The sequence below is a fragment of the Kryptolebias marmoratus genome, linkage group LG2 (genome assembly GCF_001649575.2).
Source record: "Kryptolebias marmoratus isolate JLee-2015 linkage group LG2, ASM164957v2, whole genome shotgun sequence".
NCBI classification, from domain to species: domain Eukaryota; kingdom Metazoa; phylum Chordata; class Actinopteri; order Cyprinodontiformes; family Rivulidae; genus Kryptolebias; species Kryptolebias marmoratus.
The window spans coordinates 24,807,347-24,815,425 of NC_051431.1; the positions used below are offsets into that span (position 1 = coordinate 24,807,347).

The window sequence follows — 8,079 nt, forward strand, 5'->3', positions numbered from 1 at the left end:
TGTTTCAAAAGCAGACTTTAGCATTTCATAGCTCATCAAAAAGAGAATTGAATATAAAGTGGTTTAATTTAGGACCGTAAACTCAGTTCAGAATTGGACTAGCTGAACATGTTCCTTATCTAGTTTGTGACCTTGAGTAACACTGGATATGTGCGTAAGAAAATGTTAAATACATAACAGCAAGTGAACACACCTCAGGATGTCTGCTTGTTTAACCACATACAATGCAGTTTAAGATGTCATGGCACAATGGGTGATGAAAAGCTATGAAAAGGTACATCAGCAGTTGCATCAAAAGCTGTCTGGGCTTCGTTGAGTTTTGTGCATTAAATCTCCCCTGTATGGTCAAGAAATTTTAACCTCTTGCCTACAACTAAAATTCTTGTCTTTGACAGAACTCCCACGCAACCTGATGCATCTCTGCGAGACGTTCAATCTGTTCAACTTTCCAAGCACATCAGTGAACCCGATCTTTGAGCAAAATGACACTGATCGACCAGCAAACGCTACAAAGTTTCTGTATCTGCTCTTGTTTCATTCCTCATCTAAACCCTTTATTTTATAGCCCCCTGAAAGTGGAAAAACTTTGAGCAGTGTTGTCTCTGTAGGGGGACCCCCTTGTCATTGTTCAGCCACAAAACACCTAATACTATCAACAACAACTCCATAACGCCTGTGGCAGAACTGAAAGCAACTCTGACACTTTTTAAACTAAATTAGTCCTCTGTTCTAATACAGGTCATCAAATGAAAAGCTTTTCAGGACTCTTGTGTCTGTTTACATTTTTCACGTTGCTACTTAGAATGAAGGCACCAATGGAATATGAATTTGTAGGATGAAACTGTACACTATCTGAAATGCTCACCATGCAAATTGGAGATAAGCATTTTCCCTGTCTAAATCATGCATTGAGGAAACGCCTGTCATTTCCTGTCGTAGAAAATGATGACATTACATTTTAAAGGTGTAAATAGTAAATGGACTGTATTTATATAGCACCTTTCTAGCCAACCAGGCCACTCAAAGCAGTTCAATCTGTGCCCTTATTTACCCATCCACACACACATTCATACAGCACCTAATCTCTACAAAGTTAATTTGAATAAATTATTCTGTAGAGACTAATCAGTGCTTTAAACTCCAGTCATACACCGATGGTGAACATGGAAGACAATGAGAGGTTCAGTGTCTTCCCAGGGATACTTCAACATGTGACTGCTGCCAGGAATCAAACCTCCAACTCTCTCATTGGAGGACGACTGCTCTAACCACTGATCCACAGCCGCCCCAAGCTGTCTGTTGCATCACATAAAGCTGCATAATCACCGTTCTTCAAACTACATTTGCAACTGCATTTATTCCATTCTTGATTCAAACCAGAGTTCTCTCAACACTTGTATTCTGGGTCTGGTTTTCTGACAGACGAGCTGCAGAACGTTGCGCAGTTTAACTGCTAATTACAAGTCAGCGGCTCACCTGTCTCACCTTTACACCGGAGCTGAAACATGATGTCCATTAACAAAAGTCTGACTCTCATCCTGCATAAGTACTTCCTACTAGAGTCTCTGACAAAGGATGTTTCAGCAAACCTAAAAGCTTTTTTTCTTCTCCCAACTTCACAATTAACACAAATTTGTTGGGAGTAATTGACATTTTAACTTGTCATTAGAGAGTAGGAAGGAGCTTCCAAGCTTTGAACTGTCTGACATTTGCCCATTACTTTAAATGTAGGTAAATATGCCTCTACCCACATGTGTCCGTGACCACATGTGGTTAGGATGAATGCAAATCCATCTCTGGTACTGTTGCACTGTTCACTGTACCTTCTCTGGCATTTCTCTGCTCATTTCATCTGCCTCTCCCGCTGCCTTCCCTGCATTCCTTGGCAGGTCTCGGCCTGCTGTGCAGCAAAGATGAGAATTCCAGCGGGCCGCTCTTACCTCTTGGTCCATCACGTTTACCGCTGCGGTACTTTCCATTTGCATGCCTTTCCCTTTCCCTGTCCCCATCCTTTATCTGCACTGTCAGTTGATGAAACTGCAACATGGTACGTCACTTTATTGCGCAACGCAGCTAGCAAAAAATTTGTAAAATTATATAAAAAAACAACCACACGACAAACACCTATCAGTGCTTTGTGACCAAAAAACATTACAAAAACAAACAAAAAAACAAACAAACAAACAAACAACAAAAAAAAAAATCAACAGACCTAACATCTCCCTTCCAAGCTGCTCTTTGAGAGGATGTTATGCAAGTTTCATATTGTAACAAGGCCTCATTACTCTTAAAGTGTAACCCGGCAGGAAGTGTGAGTGAGCAAGAGGGTAGAGGAACACCCTCAAGAGAAAACAATACATGTGGCAACAGCAACACACAGGTGCTTTACTGCACACAAAGACACAAACTAAACATACAAATCAGGCTATAGAGTAGCTCTCAAAATACATGCAGGCATTTCTTGCGAACGGGTTGTGTTACACACAGCAACACACAAACACAGTTTGTGAATAATGGATCACCTTATCTGCTGCTAGTTCACTCTTAATTGTCAGAAAAGCATCTGAAAGTATTTGAAGGCAGGGGTGAGAAAGAGAGAAAAACAAAATCAATACAAGCTGGTTCAGTGATGATTAGCTCAACACACAGAGAGCCTGTCAATACTGAAAACAAACACCGCTATCAATCATTTTACAAGTTAATCCTCTCAAATGCTCATGACATACTGATTTTCATCCTTTAGTCTGGACCTGGTCTTAAACCCTGAGCATTTTGTCCAGCCATTATTCCTTTTTTCAACTAAAGTCCTTTAGATACGTGGAGATGGACCGCTTCGGACAAACGCTGATTAATATAAAAATAAGCACTGATCATGTCTTTGATCAAGGCCTGAAAACTATTCATCAAGGATGATCTGCCACAATAATAACTACTTTCAAATGTACAGGAATGCTGTGGAGACAACGCAATGATACAACTGCGGAAAAAAAAAGAAAAGCACAGACGAAGGAGCTAGAGGTGCAACATCCGAAACGTAGCATTTAGCAAGTTAATAAGTCAAATGTTCCAATGTGGAGACAGGAGAAACAGGAGAAACCTTGTCCTTACATCTGATATGATGACCCCGTTGACGAAGAAAAAAACAGAAATTACAGCCTTGTTTCAGGACTGATGATTCAATAAGTATATTCATTGTCTATTCTAGATACTAAATAAATGAAGATGATGTTGCCAAGTTTATTAGACTCATTTCACACTGAGGTCTATGCTGACTGTACGTGACTTAAGTGGATGAAGCGTTTCAATGTCTTGTTATCCAGTATGAATTTAAAACATCCTTGTTAAAAGTCAGCCTTTTACCATACTTCTGCTGCACAGTATCTTCAGTTTGAACATGGATGCTCATGTTTCACACGACCCCGGTCACAGTCTGCGTGACCCATCAGAACATGACTAAAAGTTGGAATCCCTTCTTCACTGTGAGGGCAAACTGATGCTGCCACGCTCAGAGTTCTCGCTAAACAGGTTTTTCCTGTCATTTCTTTTTTTTTTTTCCAGGGAAGTTCTCCTGCGTCCTTCCGTGTTCTGTATGCCCACCTTGGCATGACTATCTGTGCTCTGACACTCTTGCCACCACAGTGATAAACTACCATGAACCTATCACACTTTGGAATGTGTCCTGAGGAGCCCACTGTGTTATTAATTCACACCTGAACACATCTCTAAGACATTGCAAAAAGAAATATATATATACATGTTCTGGTTGTTTTTTTTTCATCACCCTGCGTGAAGGCAGTCTATAAGCCATCAAGTACACTAAAGCTGCTGTGAGAAAACGTATGGTTGTTCTGAAGGCAGACACCCAACAGAGTGCTGGCATTTAAAGTACGTATGACTCTTCCAGCCACAAGCATTCCTGTTTTAAACTTTACCCACTAATTCTAACAAGCTGCTTGTCACTGCGACAACAACATGCTCTCACTACTCATGCCACAAGCATTATGTACCATCATAATCGCACAGGCTTAACCCTAAACCGTGTTACGACAGGAAACTTTCTACAGAAAAACAACCAAACTCTACAAAACCCCTTCGCTTTAAAAAAAGGCAAACGATGCACAAGGCAGGCAAAACCAAAGTCTTCCTTTCTTTAACGCCGGATTAGAATTCTGCTTTCATTTGGGCTCCGTTTCACTCAGAGGGGCCTGCTTCAGGACTAAATCTGGCTCAAAGTAAATTGCTGCATTGTTGGCTGATGTCTGCAGAGTGACGTCAGTACACCTTATCAGCGTTATCCAACTTTACCTCTGAGGGAACCTGACAGCAGTCCCCTTCCCACACAGGGCTGCCAGGACCACTGCCTGACTGAAACAACATCAAATGCCATTAGAGACACACATCAGTCTCCCTGTTATGTTGCTGCACGCAGTGGAAATTCATTATTCCTAATACCTCTGTTAAATATTTGTATATTTGTAAATTATTTTTATTTTGCTTTGAATGGACTGAAAGAGAAAGTATAATGAATACATTAGGCCTCTGTTTTTTATTTCTACATAGCATGTTGCGCCATCATTTGCTACTGTGTCTAAATTAACTAGAAATATTCAGTGCAAGTTGCAAAAGATGCCACTTCATTAGTGCTGCTTCCTTGTGACATTATTACCCCGACTTCTTGTTTATCTCTGCGGACAAAGAAAAACTCAAACTCCAGTGCACAGATTGTGACTTATTATTTGTCAAATGAGCACGTTCTGATTGTTTCCTTGGTATTTCTCAGGTCTGAACTGAAGTTTACGTATTAACATTTTGAAGCTTCTCACTGGAACATGTGATGTGTTGATGTGAGGGAAAATAAAGCCATCTTTAGGTAAAATAAATAAATAAAGATATTAACAAGAGACTGTTCGGTACAACAGGAAAAGGAATCCAGATGGTAGTTACTGAAGCTGAATTGTGAACAGTGTCTGACAGGCCATGTGTCAAACACAAAGTTTGACAAAGTCCATTAAGGTGTCTGTCTCTTAGGTTAAGAGAATATTACAAAACATAAACAAAAACAAGAAATGTTTGCTTCAAATATTTTCACCTAAACTTGATGCAAAACAAACCATAATAAATGTGAATTGCTCACACCTAGCTTCTGAATGCAGATGATGCTTAACATCAGAAATATTAATTTAATACACAAAAGGCCTGCCACAGAGAGTTTCAAAGCGCTGATTATTTAACATAACTGCTTGCCATACAGGCACTTCTCGCCTCTCGCTGCCCCAGACGGCAGAGCTTATCCACACCGCTGATTTGAACAATATCTTGACCAAAAAAAAAAAAAGTGTTATTCTGAAGCAACCAGCCTTTGCCATAGATGTGGAAACATGTGCTTTAGGTAATCTCGTCTTCTGTTTCTTTTTTATTGTGGCTTTTAACAAACAGCGGTTATTTCGAATGTGTGTCAAGTTTCAGATGAGAACGAGGTTACCTGTGCCTAACATATTGGTTTGAAACGTCTGTACCATAACTCCCACACACACACACACACACACACGTCTGTTACGCCACTAGGATTCACCGGTGACATCAGCGGCACTGAAATCACTGGAGGCACATGGAGGACCGCTGAAGTAAAATGCTCGCAAAATACTTTTTCCTTTGCAGCCTAAAACCAAAACAAGAACACTCAACTGCATTTATGTATGTTTACACTAAATAAAGACCTTCAAAAGATTGAGCCGAAAAAAAAAAAAAAAAGAAACTCGCTACTTTGGTTCAGGGACAAACAGACAAATGAAAATTGTTGATCTAAAATATTTCAAACAAAACTTCTTGTTCTGGGACAAGACTCTCAAGACGATTCAGCTCGACTTCGAAGCCAAAGTGATCTGTATATACATATTGTGACTAATTATTTCCCATGAGTAGGCCATTGTATTGCAGGGGGATTCCAATAAACAAACATATATGACAGCAGGGGGTTATAACAGGTGCAAAACAGTGAGCACATGGGGTACAAAGTGCCACCTGCTGAGTAGAAAAAGGTTGCGGCTATGTTCAATTTGAGGGTACAAAGCTGTGAAAGTACAACTTAAACAGTCCAAAACATATGGTGAACTACAGGAGAGGCAGCAGCAAACACGGTGGCGGCAGTGTGATGGTATGGGCCTGTGTGTCTGTTGCTGATGTGCAGACAGACGCAATTTCTAATTAGATTTTCCAACTGCTTCTGACGGAACATGGTGTGCTTTACAGTACTAATGGATAAAAAAGACAACTTTTCTTCAGGTTCCAAGCAAAAACTTGTAATATTGTTAACTGAGCTGAACCCAGACCGGTGAGTGAACTTGTAGAAAGTCACGGGAACCTGTGTCAAAACTAAAATCCATATAATTCGGGTGCTAACTCGCTCACTCACTCACTCCCCTCTGAAGTTGACAGACGAGTTCAGAGAGATAATGAGGCGAAATCTCAAAATGTAAACCACAACCGTTCGTTTCTCAGGGGAATCGTTTCAATGAAACCGCCTCGGTTGGGACAAGAGGAGCCCATGCGGTCTCTAACGCTGAATTAGAAAGCCAAAATGGGGCCAAAATGATTGTAGCATAAAAGCTGACAACGTGATTTTTGCCTTTAAGGTTTCACATCCTCTTTAAGGAGTTCTAGTCTGTTTCTCAACAATAAGGGGTGGAGGGGGATGGAGGGAGGGTGGACACTGTCTACAGCTGAGCAGGACTCACTGCTTTACTGGCAAGGACATGAAGAGCTCCAAGAAAACTCTGCCATTCATAATCAGCCCTGTCCAAACGAATCTAATCATTTATTTTAAGAAGTCCAAAAAAACAAGTGATTGTTTTCCCACTTTGTCCGGATCTAACCCCTCCTGAATTACATTCTGCTCAGATGACTGAATGAACTTTGCTGCTGGCTTACTTTCAGGTTAAAGTCACTCTGAACGCAAAGAAGAAAACAGGGTCATACAGATGTATCAGTCCAAGCTGTCACGTCTTCAACAAATGACCACTGCTTGACAATTAGTTTGCTGTTCGGGTTCTTTTATTGGCTGCCCGAGGGAGACGCGCACGTCCAAGAGCAACTTCGCGTCTCGGTCACACTTCTCCGGGAGTGCGTTCGTATTGGTCAGAGCCGAATTTACACACTGATTTCGACAAATTAATTGCCGTGACGTTTTTTAAATTAATTTATTTATTTTAAAGCGCCTAAAATCCGCCACTTTGAAGCACCTACCTACCTTCAGTCCGCTCCTGAGGGAGTCAGCTCGTCTGCGGCCGAACAAGAAGTTGCCGTCGCCGCCGGGTCGCCTCGTCCTCCACGCGCTGCCCCCTTTTTCCGAGTGTGTGTGCGCGCGCGCCCGCGTCGGCCCTCCGAGCTCTCGGGTGGACGCGGAGCGGTGTGCTTCCTGTTTGGCTTCGGCAAGGTGAGCGTCGAGCCTCCTCCTCCCTCCTTCTCCTCCTGCTCCTGCTCCGCCTGCCCCTCTCTCTGCCGCTGACCCTCCTCCTGCTTCCTCAGCTCTCTGCCGTCAAGGCGAGTGAAGCACGAGGCGACTTCCGGTCAGAGCTGGGACAATAAAGGCCCAGATGCTGTTTGCCTGTTTTTTTTTTTAATGCTGGCTAATGACTCAGCCGTGTTTACATCATTATAGGCCCGTGACCGCAAAGTCCAATGTTTTGGCAATTCCTGACGCAACCTGGGCTCGAACCCGCAGCCTCAGGATTACAGGACCACCGAGCACCCATGACGCAGCGTCTAATAACGGGATCAAATAATATATCATTTTCGGAGGTGCTCCTAGACAACTAGTATTTGTGGTTTTATTATGTTTAATATGATATATTACTGTTATAGATTTCATTTTTCTGTATGTACACACACCTCTGGTTCCAGCGGTTCCCAATGTCTGGTTTGGGACCCCACAGCGGCTCCCGAAATTCAAAGTAAGGGTCCCAAAATCTAAGTACGGTCCACCATGGAACTCTGTCTGTCTGTTAGCAAAATACCTCTTGAATTGCCAACCAGGTTTTAATGAAGCTTTCAGACAATAATCACTGGATGTACGTCTACAAC

General features: G+C 42.0%; 1 protein-coding gene across 11 annotated transcripts in view; it reads right to left on the reverse strand.

Annotated features, from left to right (window-relative positions):
• The window catches only part of pik3cb (phosphatidylinositol-4,5-bisphosphate 3-kinase, catalytic subunit beta), a 74,788-nt gene extending 67,298 nt beyond the window's left edge, over window positions 1–7,490 (reverse strand). For 8 of the 11 annotated variants that reach the window (XM_017422040.3, XM_017422039.3, XM_037981547.1 and 5 more), the window contains exon 1: window positions 7,247–7,490. The gene's annotated coding sequence lies outside the window, so the exon portion shown is untranslated. Of the gene's footprint in view, window positions 1–7,242 lie in introns of all 11 variants that reach the window. The other 3 variants (XM_037981552.1, XM_025007188.2, XM_017422038.3) reach the window with 1 other exon arrangement.
• Window positions 7,491–8,079: the final 589 nt, after the last annotated feature.